Below are 15,053 nucleotides of genomic sequence, written 5' to 3'. Positions count from 1 at the left end.
GGGATGAGGCGCAAGAAAGAGCCTTTCAGGACCTAAAAAGCGTTCTGATCTCACTACCAGTTCTTCGGACCCCAGTCCATCCTAAAGAGTTCGTCGTGCATCACGACACCAGTGACCGAGGGTTGGGGGCAGTTCTTAGCCAGATAGGCGAATACGGAAAGGAGCACCCAGTACCGCACGCTAGCCGCAAGTTAATCGACCGAGAAGAGGCCTACAGCACCTCAGAAAAAAATGCGCCTGCTTCTTTTGGGCGGAACAGACGTTGTCTTGCAATATATATGGAGCGAAGTTCACTCTCAAAATATACCACTCTCCATTCACTTGGCTCTGACAATATAAAAACAAACACTTGTTCCGGTGGAGTCTATATCTCTAGAATATAATTTCACCATCAGGTACAAAACAGGCAATATGAACAGAAACGCTGAGGTTTCGCATGGTATATTTTTTTGATAAAGTGCATATTCACTGTTATATTGAAGTTTATCTAATCAACCTAGCTTCAGCTTTAAGCGCGAAATGCTTTTAGCTTCCGTTGTCGGTGACCTTTAAGTGACCTTCTGCCAAAAGCCAGAGCCGGTATCCGGGCACTGCAACGAGAACATCCGGGCAAGTTGCGAGAACAAAACGAGATCATCCGGGCAACCAGTCAAGACCGCATTACACATGCTAGTTACTTGACGCGATACTTGCAATGAGGTTCATCTGTGACAGGAACTGATGAGTCCATATGGACGCGTGCACAGTCCGGCGTGGTACGGTGTTATGTGATGGGATGTGCCAACAGGAACATGCATTACACCCATTTTAAGATTGTCGCTAGTATTATCTCCAACCAATCTGCCTTGCCAATAGCCATTTCATGCTTACGTCTATCTCCATTACCGGAGAGCCAGAAATATTTTTGTTTCTTTTTGTAGCAGTGCAATTTGTTTGTTTCTTCCTCTAAACTTTGCGCCAACGAGCTGTGGTTGCCTTTGGGGAGGTAAGGTACGCTGTCTGTTCATTTATGGTATGGTGAAAGGAAAACACCGCGGTATAAAGGAAGTTTAAAGACACTTTCAGGATCTTATTCATATTTAAATCGGGGGCAACGAGAGAAACATTACACAATTTTGAATGCGCGTAAATAACAGGAACACTGAAATGAATCTCGGAATTCGTAAGTACTGTAGTATAGAATCAAGGTTGAGTCATGCTTTTAAATGTACATGAGTAAGCGAAAAAACGTCATATAATTCTAAGAGACACATACAAAGAAAAATAGCCGTTATTCATGGAGATGCTGCAGAAGTTTCCTTCGGAAACTAGCTGCATCAGTGCAAGCGACAATGCTTTCTGGTAACGCGTTCCATTCGTTTATGGATTGCACTAAGGTTTCATTCGCATTAACAAAACACTTCAAACAGCCAAAGGGGATCAATGGCCACTCAAGTACAACGACACTACTCAAAAAGGGCTGAATGCCTACCTAAAACAAAGCAGAACCGCAACTTAGTGCTTGTAGCCTGTGGCGGTAAATCCCGGAGATTCCGTGTCGTTCCGCTGTTTTTCTGGCTTCGGCAGCAACAGTCGCGTCAGCAATGAGCGAAGGCAGTGCCACCGGCCGTGACCGTGGCTTGGCAGTTGACACGATGTAGATGGCTTGTCTTCGTTACTTGATGGCTGCTGGTAAGACAAGGCGACGAGGTGCGGAGGAGGAAAGCATCGCACACCTATAACAAAGCAGAACCGCAACTTAGTGCTTGTAGACTGGGACCGCAAATCCCCGGTTGAAGGGTGGTTGAACCTCTGCAGTCGAAATTGGAAACGAGAAGGTTGAATTCAAGAATTTACTATGAGCCTGGCACGTGAAGAGCTAAGACCTGCAGTTGCACGTGGGGGAGAGCCTTGTTGCTTCGTTTATTACGAAGTTTATTCTCCAGGAAGAGGTGCCTGGGAATTCGCCTACTAACATTGCCGCCAGTGAAATACAGGCTATACTATCGCGTTCCTTGTGGCCAGCGAATTGTGTTTACCGGCCATTCAGAACTTCCAAACCGCGGAAGAGCTGTTAGACACGGCCTGCCGAGCGCCTGCTGCCGCTGCTTCTTGCCAGCAATCAACCGCCGTAGCAGCCGCATTCCCAGCTATTCGGCATGGCCAGTCCAGCGAGAGCCGGGCTCCTGCTGCCGCTGCTCAGTGCCAAGAATGAGTCGACGTCGCACTGCGCAGCATGGCTCGTTAGCAGTCTGTGTGCGTGTCGTTTGTCGGGTTCACGTCCCCCTGAGTGCGCGTGTCCTTGGATAGGTGGCCTGAACCTTGACCCCACTCCGCTGTTGGTCTTTCAAGGACCATCCACAGAGCTGCAGGCCACCGTGCGAGAGAGTGGACGACGTGAGGAAAAGAGCCTTTTTCCTCCGGTGGGAGAAAAAGCCATAAAAGGCGCAACGCGGAGGTGTGAGGAGGCAATTCGTGGGACTTTTCAAGCCAGGACTAGTTTTGCTGTCGTCTCGTGTTTCGTTTATCATTTACTTTTTCTTCTTGGCTTCATGTCGAAAAATTCGACATAAACCAATTGTTTCTTCGCCTACCGTGTTTCCTTCGCCTACCGTTTAAACCAATTGTTTCTTCGTGCAACATCATGTCTGGCCGGAGAGCATTGGAGATTTCAGGACAGCGACCTGGCAGAGGGAGCTACCGGGTGCCTGGGAGAAAACTTCCAATCTGGGAAATCCAATAACGCGTATAACTTTTTAAGGTGTGGTGGAGGAGGAAAAAAAGTCGCAGTTTCGCGCTAAAGGCAAAGCGTCGTTTGCGCTGGCAAATTAGTAGACAGCTATATGAAGAAAGGATAGATGCATAAATTTGTAAACATTCGCTTGCTAACTAAATTAACAAGCACGGTGTCACGCGCGCAGCCTTAAACATGAAAACCTTTCACTCGAGGACTCCCGATACTCACTGTCAAAATGCTGGAGTGAAGAATTTGCAGCAGCAGTGAGTGAATTGACCTTCGTGCTGCCTATCGCTACAATGCCAACGAAGCGTCGAAAACACGGCGTATACGAAGCTACCAGCAGTCGGTGCACTTCGCCCACACCGCAAATCACTTTGAAGATGAGGCCCACGGGACTGTGCATTTTGTGCGCATCGCAAATCGCTTTCAAGAAACGGAGCCTGCGCGGCCTCGCCGCAGGCAGCAGCCGCCGGAATGTCGCAATATGGCGGGCAGCCCAGCCACTCTGAGGACATTCATTTTGGTCTGTTGGATGTCGTCTTTACAAGTGTGGTCAGGGTGGAGGCCGTGGTCTGACGGTGTGTTGTCCAAATGACAGGAGAGACACGTTGAATCTTGGCGGCCACTACTGCCTTGCCGCTGAAGCGACTGTGCAGCGAGTAAGTCTCAGGTGGCGGCTGAAACTACGTAGCGTGGTAGGGTCCGAACCTTCAAAGGGCCTGACTTTTGGTAGCGCATGTTCCGGACGCTGAAGTGGAACACCTTGAAAATCGGCTCAATGGCGATAGGCTAAATGTGAGGCGTGTCACCCTGGTGAAACATGGTTGACTGCGGCAGCTCAAGAGACCCTGGATGTAGGGGGTGAGTAAGGACCGGACCTTGGCGCAATCATGTCTGACGCGTTTTTGGAAAGCGGTGCCAGGGACAGACTGGGAGCTGTACGAAAATTGGGTGGAGCACCACAGGCTTGTGCAAAACGTGGTGGAGCTGGTACTGTGGTGCATGAAAGTACCTTGAGTTGTGGCTTGACGGCGGCGACAGTGTGTCACAGCACTGTCATTATTGGTAGGCCTAACACGAAGGCCCGAAGCGCGTCATATTCTCGTGGTCCAACAGGTGGGACATCGCAGCATAGAACAGGAGGCAGCATCATAACCATGATGTGGTACTTGTACTGTTGCGAAGTGACGATATGGAAGTAGAAACATGCCTGCAATCTTAAAAGCCAGATGGTAGGGTTTCCAGGTCAGAACTAGCGAAAGCGCGGTGTTTTCAGGATGCAACGCACAGATCTTCCGGTCTGAACGCCATAATGATATACTGGGGCAGGGTCTCGGATGACGCGGTACTTGTTGGGTGCCCGCGGTGGAATCTTCTGGGACGTTTTGTTCAATTGTCCGGTATCACCACTGTGGCGAAGCAGGAAAAGGATGCTGGCACGTTGAAATGCAATAACTACATTATTTTCTCTCCTCACGCGCTCGCTCCACTCGCGCCTTGTCGGACTTTGTCATCGTCGATGCGCTGACACATCGGCGCTGCGACGAAGGTCTTAGACTGGGAAAGGTTAGGAGTGACGATAAACGGCGAATATCTCAACAACACGGGTCCTCAGTTGAGATTGTGCGGTTCACTAGTACGCGGTATGAATTACAACAAATGATTGAGGACCTTAACCGAGAAAGTGTGAGAGAAGTCTTGAAGGCTAGTATGGAGATGACAAAGGTAATGTTCAATTTCGTGGCAAGAGAACAACAATTTGCCGTCTGCAGGCAGCATATAGGGTACATTTTCACAGGGAACCTTGAACTTAAAAATAAAATTTATACAAGAATAAAAATGGGTGGTAGTGCATACGGCAGGCATGACCAAATCCTGACTGGGAGCTTATCACTGTAGCTGGAAAGTACAGTCATTGTATTCTACCGGCGCTAACGTATGGACCATAAACTTGGAGACTTACAAAGAAGCTCGAAAGCAAAGTAAGGACCGCGCTAAGAGTGATGGAACGAAAAATGTTATACATAACATTAAGAAACAGGGAGAGGGTGGTGTGGATGAGAAAGCAAACGAGGATAACCGATAATCTAGTTGACATTACCAGAAATAGAGTTGGGCAAGGCATATTGTGCATAAGGCGGAAGAGCGGTTGGCCATTAGAGTTACAGAATGCGGGCCAAGGGTAGGGAGGCGAAGTCCAGGACGGCATAAAATAAGGTGAGTTGATGAAATTCGGAAATTTGCTGGCGCAAGTTGGAATCAGCTAGCTCAAGGCAGGTGTAATTGGAGATCGCTGCGAGAGGCGTTAGTCCTGAAATGGACGTAAAAATAGATTGATAATGACGATGTTGATTTATTTATTTATTTATACATACTGCAGCCCCTTTATGGGGCTATTGCAGGAGTGGGTTAGACAAAAATAAGTCATACAAAAAAACAAGTAAGCAATAACATATTAAAAATTCACAAGAATAAGGCAGATGACACAAATGAAACTGAAAATAACAGCAACACTAAGAGTCAATACACTGTAGCAAAAAAAAATACATAAAATCGGGTGTGGTTAACTTTTAACACGAAATCATTTAATGGCAGCGACCTAATTGTTCCGGGAATTAAGTTCCAGAATTCAATAGTACGTGGGAAAAAACTGTATTTAAATATATTAGATCGGGCAAAGTAAGGCCTAATATTAAGGTTATGGTGACTCCTACTTGACCGAGGAATGTCTGAAGGAATATATGTGGCATGTGAGACACGATAAGAAAAATTGACGATGCCATGCAGAAACTTCAATGACGCAATGTGACGGTGTATGGATAAAGGGGTTAGGTTCAAAGAAGATAAGGCACGAGAGGGTGAAAAATAGGGATCATAGCGACGATATATGAACCGAATAGATTTTCGTTGTATGCTCTCAATAGAGGTAATGTCGCACTGCTTATGAGGGTTCCAGACAGGAGAAGCATAATCTAGGATTGGGTGAATTAAAGTTTTATACATTAGTAACTTAGTTTCCTTTGGAGATTTGTTAAAATGCGCCTCAAATACCCGAGGTTCCGGAGTGCTCTAGTGCAAATGAAATTAATGTGTTTTAACCAGGACATGTAAATATGACACCAAGATACTTGTATTCTGAGACCCTGTGCAAGGATAAGTCGTTGAAAGTGTAATTGGTCAATGAAGGAGAGGCACTATTAGAAAATGACATCAGAGTTTTAGTAAAATTTATTTTCATCTGCCAAGTGTTGCACCAGGTACAGAAGCTGACAAATGAGGAATTTAGTGCAAGATGATCTTCTGGTGTGTTAATCACGCGATACAAAACACAGTCGTCCGCATAAAGGCGTATGTGTGAAGTGACGTTTCGAGGTAAGTCATTAATGTATAGTAGAAATAGTAGAGGACCAAGAACCGACCCTTGGGGTACACCAGATGACACGTCAACAGAAGAAGAATTAGTTGAATTATAACATACGTATTGTGACCGATGAGAAAGGAAACTGGCAATCCAACTAACCAAGTGAGAATTTTTCAAGATCATGTTAAGCTTTATTAAGAGATTAGAATGCAGTACAGTATCGAAAGCCTTGGAAAAATCTATAAATATAGCATCGACCTGGGTGCCGATATCAAGGGCACAGAGGATGTCGTGTGAGAATTCTGCTAGTTGTGTTAAGGTGCTGAAACCTTTCCTAAAACCATGCTGAAAGTTAGAAAGTATGTTATTAGATTCCAGAAATTCCACTATATGTTTGTGAATTATGTGCTCCAGCATCTTACATAAATATGATGTTAATGAAATAGGTCTATAATTAGATAAGAGCTGCTTATTACCAGATTTGAATAATGGATGTACTTTGGCCAGCTTCCATGAGGATGGAACGATGCCGGTATTGAGGGACTTTTGAAAGATGATGGTTAGGTAGCGAGCAGACCACAATGAATAACGAACGAGAAAAGAATTCGGTATACCATCAGGACCGGTTGATTTTTTAGTGTCTAACTTTAGTATTAGGTTTAGTACACCATGCTCATTAATCATGATATCAGTAATCGGAGTTGTCACTTTAGGAGGGTCAAAGGATGGAACTTCGTGAGTATCTGATGAAAAGACAGATTTAAAGTAGGCATTAAAAGCATCAGCTATTATTAACGGATCATTAGTTGTTTCATCATTGACGATTATAGATGCCGATGTAGACTCTGTTGGCAAGACAGAGCGCCAAAATTTGCGAGGATTAGTTTTTAGAAGATTTCCTAACTGGACATTGAAGAAACGATGTTTTGCCGATTTCGTAAGTACTCGCAGTTCTTCCTTTGCCCTACGAAACCTGATGGCACTATCAGGGTCTGATAAACGCTTCACGCGCCTGAGGCGTCCAACGCGGCGTGATACGTGAAGGATATCACGTGTCATCCAGCGTACTTTGAGGTTCTTTTTTTTCGTTTTTAGCGGAACAAAACGTTACATGCAGTCACTGACAATACTTTCGAATTTGCTGACTAGTTCGTTGATGGCACCCATGTGACTAATCGTGTGAAATGCATCGAAAGAAGAAGCAAGAAAATCGGTGATAGCAACATCGTCAGCGCGAGCGAAATCAGGAAATGTGGTGAAAGTCGACAGCGGCGTGAAAACAGGACAGTTAATAGTAACTACCACAGCCTTGTGATCCGAAATTCCATCAACAATATCACATTCAAAACCACACTGATAAATGTTTGAACCGAGAAAGACCAAGTCAAGCAGCGAGTCACCTCTTGTTGCTTCGTTAACAATTTGCTTTAAATCGAAGAGCAAGGAAATGTTCAGCAATTCTTGACAGATGGATGTATCCCGACCAGAAAACGTAAATGATGGCCAATGGATACGTGGTGCGTTGAAATCGCCCATCAAAATAAGATTAGACAGTTTGAATGTTTGTACGTTCAAATAATCATTAAGGATGCGCAATACATCGACAGATGAACCTGGCGGTCGATAAAGAATGCCGATTACAATGGACTGTTCATTAAGAAAAATTTTGCACCAGACAGATTCAATTTCTGCTGGCGCCTTCATAACGGAGAACTTAATGTCCGATCGAACGATAAGAGCAACCCCTCCGCCTTTGCTATTCTGTCAAACCGCTCGTATCGCCACATAGCCTGGGGGAGTGAATTCAGAATCATGGACGCCATTGTGAAGCCACGTTTCCGTAATGCCCACAATATGTGGGGAGTGCGAACACACAAGAAGTCAGCAAATTTGTTTATAATGCTGCTAGCGTTAATATTCATAATCGAGAGCTTTTCATGGCTGTGCTTAGGACGTCAAACAGAAGGCGTAGTAGAATGTCGGGCTTTGCGTTTGAGGGACTGCCTGTGTTCTTTCTCAAGGGCATCCTTATCAGCGTTCCAGACGTACAGAGATTTATCAATGAGAATGTAATTGACGCGAAGCTTCACCTCAGAGCCATTGTTGCGATATACCTGGGACGCTTCCCAAAGTTTTTTTTCGGAGTGCACGAATTTTAAAGGAGAAGTCTTCGGTTGCCTGGTAGTCAGTGTCTTTAAATTTTTTCACGTTCTTTAGTATGGCTATTTTCTCGGAGTAGTCCAAAATTCTCAGAATAACAGGACGTGGACGGTCCTCGCGTACCCTACCAAGCCAATGACAGCGTTCGATTCTTGGACATTGGATCGACAATTTCTCTGAAATGACGTTTGACACCTTGTTTAATAAGTCGTCCCGATCTTCATTTGGGTCTTCTGGGATGCCATACAAGATTAAGTTATTGCGACGAGATCTATTTTCGAGGTCATCATTTTTGTTACTCAGCTGCGCCACAGCAACAGTCAAGGAATCAAGTTGAGCCCGTAAGACGTCGTAGTTTTCCGGTGGTGAAGACTCAAGCGCAGTCACACGAGAATCGAGACGTTCGAAACGCTGGTGGACAGTTTTCTGGAATGACTTCATGTCGGCTATGTCACGAGCTAATCGCTTCTGCCCATCTAACAGTTCAGACAGCATTTTGGCAATCACAGCGTCATTAGCATCAACAGCCGTAGCGTCGGCGTGTGACGTGGAAGCAGCGGCTGCCGCGGTTCTCGTAAGGCTACTCGAAGCCATTTGAATTTTGGGGGAAGGGTGAAGACCAGGATTTTTCTTTGGGGGCCAGGGTTCACTTCCACGTCACCGCTCAACAGAAGGCGACTCAAGCAATAGATCATTTGTGAAGAACAGGAAACAACATCATGTGGGCATAGGAACAGCAGTAGAAACCGATCGTCGGATCTAATACAATGGGCGCCTTTGCGGTAACATACCTGCACGAAGAAAAATATTCGGGTGAGCATCATGCCAGTACTGCTGTCACCTAGCCCACTGAAGAAGGGCGCTGGGGGCAACGCTTTTATATCCTCGGCAGATGACGTAATAGCAGCGCGGAGACCGCTGATAGCCGGCTGATCCAGCGAGGCGTAGGCAAAGGCGTGCAGGGGGTCGCCAGATACGCCGATGAACGGGCCAGGGCTATCACATAAGGTGACAGGGCAGTTCAGACGCGCATCGTCGGTGCACTACACGTGCCGACCTTGAGAGCAGAGGCCAGCTGGACACGAAGAAATGTTTCTAATGATGACTACTTCACGCGCACGCTGGTCATAACGCCTAATTACTTTTTACTAATGCAAGAAAGCTTTACTACCACGACGAGAGCAATGCGCTCCTAGATGGCTGGCTGGCTAGGTTTACCTTCATTAAATTGGAATGTTCTGTGAGGCGATCGTTGACAGAACGGCCGGTTTCGGCTATGTAGCAACGACCGCGTTAAAGGAGAATTTCATATACAGCATGGTTGAAGCAATCAACAGATTTATTTATGTGTTACTAATCACAGACGCGTAGCACCGTGTCTCCTTAATCACTGCGTAGCACATAAGGGACAATTTGTCCTTTTCGGCAGAAAACAGCTCTAATACCTACCTTCTCCGCTATCTCTTTTCATTTCGTGAGACACTCGGTGCAAATAAGGAATAGCGCGATTCGCGATTGCGACGTTCAATAGCGAATTCATGCCTTCGCTGGTGTGAAGACAGTGGCCTGATGACGCTGATGGATTTACGGCTTTACGGCAAAGTGATGACGATTGAATGACCATGATGGCATGACGATGCAATCATGACCACGATGCAGAGATGGCAATGATACGACGATGACCGAATCATGATGATGGCATAACACCCATGGGATACGACTCTGGAGCGACGGCGGCGGTATGACGGCGATGACGTGACGGCAATGTAATGTAGTTGGTAGAAAGTTGTCCAATGCAAGATGGCGACGGCATAACGACAATATGATATTGGTGCTAAAGTGATTGCAGTGGTATGACGGTATTGGCATAACGAGAATGGTATGACGAGGCTGGAATGACGTCAACTGTAAGCGGACGACGCAGCGACCAGGACGGCATGATGACAAGTGCATCACGACGGAGCGATAATGATAGTGACATGACGACGACGGAACGACGATGAGATGACGACGACTTGGCGATCAAAGGATGACGACGATGGGGTAATGACGAAGGGGTGACGACAACGGCATGTCATTGCAGGAACGATGCCGATGGTATGATGCTGATGGTGTGATGAAGGAAATGATGGAGCTGGAATAGCGACGATGACATGACGACAACAGGGGGATGATGTTAAATGGTTGCAATAAGATGACGAGGATGGTGTGACGATAATGGTAAAACAATAATCTAATGACGACGAATGTATGAAGGCGTTGGCATCACAATGGCATGACAATTGTGGAATGATGACGACACAATGACGATGCTGCAACGATCCCGTCGGATGACGCCGATGGTGTAACGACGATGGCATGATAAGTTGGTGTCAGTGTTTGAGCTCACGCCCTCGCTTACGTATATCAGCTGTCGCGGGGGGCCACGTCGATTTGTACTATATTTGATATGTGACGTTTGTTTGCACGTGGAGAGCGAACTGACCACGAGGGCATGATGGCGACGATGTGACGACCACGCAATTGTGACATTGGCGAGACGACTACGAAATGACGGCGACTGCATGTCAACGCCGGCATGTTGGTGTTAGAGCTCTCGTCCGCGCTTATGTGCAGAACGTGCTGCCGTAAACCGCCTCGATTCGAACTAGCGCTATGTCCGATACTATCCGATTGTCCCAGACTTTGTGTAGCCAGGAGCCAGGATGGATGACAGTGTTGGGACGGTGACGCATCTATATTACTTTTAGTACGACGCAGACATTTAGCAAAATACGCCACGATTCACCCTCTATCCGGTGTTTGTTTGCACTATAACAGGCATTGACTAATTGTCAAGACTGTAGCCAGAACAGATCGAGCAACAGAATTCAACCATATCATGTAAATGGCTCATTGTATGAGCCAGGAACCAGCGAGGATTACATTGATACGACGGCGACGGCGTGATTAAATTACATTCAGCATGACCCATGTATTGGTAAGAGCTGCTCGGCAAGACAGCAGCCAGCAGCACAGGCGGGAAAGTCGAAAGAAGAGGCAAAGAAAGCTTGGCTTCAATCAAGATTATTCATGTTCCTTTGCGTCGCACCTGGACAGCGGAAGGCAGTAATGGAGTGCACATGATCGATTTCGAATCATCCGGCTCTGATATGTTCGCCCGAACTTCAGTTAGTTTGTGAATGAGATGCAGAATGAAGAGCCGTATGTCATCCATCATTGATATCTATTACTGACAATGACACAGAATTGGCGACCGGGAGAGTAGTGAGTTATAGCTCCTCATAGCGGTTTAAATTCACATTGAACACCCAGCGCTGTCGCATTTTGGGCCTGACGCTGCTAGTACTGAACTTGAGTGATTACAATACTGCTGTGATAATTTAGCGTACTAGCTCGCACTTTTTTTCTCTCTTTCTTTCAGGACCTCTCGGCCGAAATCTACCCCTACCATGGGCTCGTCAGATACGACAAGTACAGTGGAGAACGGGCTGAACTGCGTTCACTGTTGGCTTACGTAGCAAAGTACGACCTGCATGTTCACACCAACATTGTAACACGTGAGGCCGGGCGTCTCTCAAAAGCGCAGTTGGTTGACACGGTCGTTCCCCACTTTGCACTGAGGAGAATGTTAAAGTTAGGAGCAGAAGTCTGGGGGGGGGGTATACAAACTTGCATGAGTTGAAGACACCGAAGACTGTCGCGACTACTTGGTATGTAAATCCTGAAAAACTACTTATCTTAGGGCTTTTGACTGGCTTGCATACGCCAGGATGCGTAGCCTTACACGCGCACAGCCCTTTAACCCGTCTTGCCATTATTAATGCCATTATTAGAACTTCCCGCCCACGCCGCTCCCCCTGACGTTTCCTTTTCTCCCTACGCTCCCCACTTGGCCAATCCGTGTGACGTGAGAGCACGCGTGACGCTTTTGTATGTTTTTTTTTCTATTCATCGCGATCCGATCACCATTTTTGGGAATGTGAGTGCGACGAAAGTGCTGTGCGTGTAAACAGATTGATCGAGTGCATTAGCGGACAAGATCAAATGTGGTAGGGACGAGAACTGCCCTGTGATGCCGTGCTGCTGTGCCTTCGGTTGGCCCAACTGACAAGGTGACGGCAACAAGATTTTTTGTATGCCATCCGGCGAGCGCAACGCAAAAAAAAAAAAAAAAGTGTCGATGCATAGCACCGGGCGGACTGACTTCAAGGACGTTGCAAAACATGTACGCCTTTGCGTAGTGCCCGGGTTCTTCATTACCTATTATTTTGAACCTAATTTACACCTGCCTCTTTGAAAAAGTGATTGTGTATGTGGCCATGGTGCGCGCGGTTTTTAGCACGTTTAAGTTTACTTGTTTTTTGTTGTTCTCCCTTTATTTCATTAGAATTTGGTTTGTGGCAAAAGTTCTTGCATCTGCAGCTGGACTGTGACATAAAAAGGACTTTATTCGGGCCATGTTTTCAGCTCCACCAGAAGTTAGCACATTCTAGACGCTTTTGCAAGGCTCCTAAGGCTTACAAATGCAGTAGTTTAGCTTAAGTGTACGCCCGCATGTTTTGATTTGGTTTTTGGTGTTTAACGTTTTTAACGTCGCGAAGCGACTAACGCCACGAGGAAGGTCGTAATGGAAGACGGTAGATAACTCAATTTAGTCACGTGGGGAACAGTACACGGCCCTGACTGAAATAACCAGAACAATAAGAATGGGCTGGGGTGCGTTTGGTAGGCATTCTCAGATCATAAACAGCAGGTTGCCCTTATCCCCCAAGATAAAAGTGTATAACAGCTTTGTCTTACCAGTAATCACGTACGGGGCAGAAAGTTGTAGGCTTACGAAAAGGGTTCTACTTAAATTGAGGACGATGCAACGAGCTATGGAAAGAAGAACGATGGGTGTGACGTTAAGGGATAAGAAAAGAGCAGATTGCGTGAGGGAACAAATGCGAGTTAATGACATCTTAGTTGAAATCAAGACAAAGAAATGGGCATGGGCAGGACATGTGACGAGGGAAGATAACCGATGCTAATTAAGGGTTACGGACTGGATTCCATTATGTTTATTACATTTTGAGTATGTCCCAACATTCACCTAAATTAAAACTTCTTTCTGAGCGAGTTGGTGCATACTTGATTTGAAAATTATAACAGCGGTAACACATGCATCCAGAAAGGAACAAGGACGAGACACCAAGCGCTGACTGTCAACTAAATTTTATTGACGGAAGACGAATACCTTAGATAAGGCGAAAAGCAGAAGTGAAGGCGGAAGGGAGCGATACAATCGGGAAAAACGGCATTGCGCATCGATGAACGTACGTTCCGTTAATCAACGGAGACGGACACAGAAAAACAAAAAAATAAACTAGAAAAACGCAAGGGATACTAACAGACAATCAAATCAGTAAGCGGTCGCTTCCAAAAATTGAAGCTCTGCTGCAAATAGTGATACAGAGGTGGTGATTACGCACTTACTGCCACATTTCCTTGTTTGGAACGCTTGCAAAGTGACGCGCGCCGTCGTGTCGGTACTCTTACGGAGAACCTGTATCGCTATTTGCTGCAGAGCTTCAATTTTTGGAAGCGACCGCCTACTGATTTGATTGTCCGTTAGTATAACTCGCCTTTTTCTAGTTTTGTTTTTTGTTTTTCTGTGCCTGTCTCCGTTGATTGACGGAACGTACGTTAATCGATGCGCAATGCCATTTTTTCCCGATTGTATCGCTCCCTTCCGCCTTCACTTCTGCCTTTTGCCTTATCTAAGGCATCCGTCTTCCGTCAATAAAATTTAGTTGACAGTCAGCGCTTGGTGTCTCGTCCTTGTTGCTTTCTGGATGCATGTGTTACCGCTGTTATAATTTTCAAATCAAGTATGCACCAACTCACCCAAAAAGAAGCTTTAATTTAGGTGAATGTTGGGACATACACAAAATGTAATAAACAAAAAAATTAAATAGAACAATGACTTTTGAAGGCGGCCTGCCACCTCAAGAGCCGACGTAAGCACCTTCGTAGGCTTGGCACGGCAACGCTACCGGACGGGAAGGTAACATTGGGGTTGAGGATTGGGCGAGTTGGTATTGCATTCTAAAACTGGCACAGCGCAACATACAAATGAAGAAACAGGCCGAGCAGGCCAGATAAAGGAAAAAAGTGCGGTGTTCCTTTATCTGGCCTGCTCGGCCTGTTTTTTCCTTTGTACGTTGCACTGTACCAGTATTAGAAGGTAAAATTGCTCGTTCTCAGCAAAATCTGCTGGTGTGCTTAGTTCCCAGTTAACAACCGAGTACATCGTACATCGCAGATGAATATTCGATAAAATAGAACATACAAGCAGGCCTCTTTGGTATTTTTTGGGGCACGCACTGCATTTCGCAACGTATCGTAATATGCACCCGGCGTCGTATACTATACACCTTTTCATCGGGCGAGGAGGATATGGCGCCCGGAGAGCCTTTCCTCCTCTCTGGCTTGGGCGATCCGGCGCGGCGCTGCTTGAAAGTATTGGTGTCGCGTGCTACGGAACGATTTCGAGATGTTTTAGATGGTACTTTGTGAAATTTACGCCATGTTCGTTCATATAAGGTCGTCAGGGAAGCTTTTCTGTGCATCGGTAACTATATACAGCAGGCGGAAATATCTCTTGGGGGCGCAAAAATGTGACGCGCGTTATCAGCCGCTGTGTAAGCACATTGTCAGTCGCTGTGTGTGTATGTGCTGTGAACTATTTTGCTTATGTCGGTTTTAATTCAGCAAAGAAAACCGGTGTCTCTGTATTGGCAGCATGAAATGGTAAATCTGCTCACTATC

The 15,053-nt window shown here is 46.0% G+C and overlaps 1 long non-coding RNA gene across 1 annotated transcript in view; it reads left to right on the top strand.

The window, feature by feature from the left end:
- The window catches only part of LOC129387366 (uncharacterized), a 54,616-nt gene extending 42,857 nt beyond the window's left edge, over positions 1-11,759 (top strand). The window contains exon 3 of the long non-coding RNA XR_008614615.1: positions 11,665-11,759. This is a non-coding gene — a long non-coding RNA (uncharacterized lncRNA). The remainder of the gene's footprint in view (positions 1-11,664) is intronic.
- Positions 11,760-15,053: the final 3,294 nt, after the last annotated feature.

Source organism: Dermacentor andersoni, chromosome 2 (assembly GCF_023375885.2).
Source record: "Dermacentor andersoni chromosome 2, qqDerAnde1_hic_scaffold, whole genome shotgun sequence".
Classification (NCBI taxonomy): Eukaryota; Metazoa; Arthropoda; class Arachnida; order Ixodida; family Ixodidae; genus Dermacentor; species Dermacentor andersoni.
The sequence above is the reverse complement of the archived record's forward strand: the minus strand, read 5'-3'. Positions and strand labels throughout refer to the sequence as shown.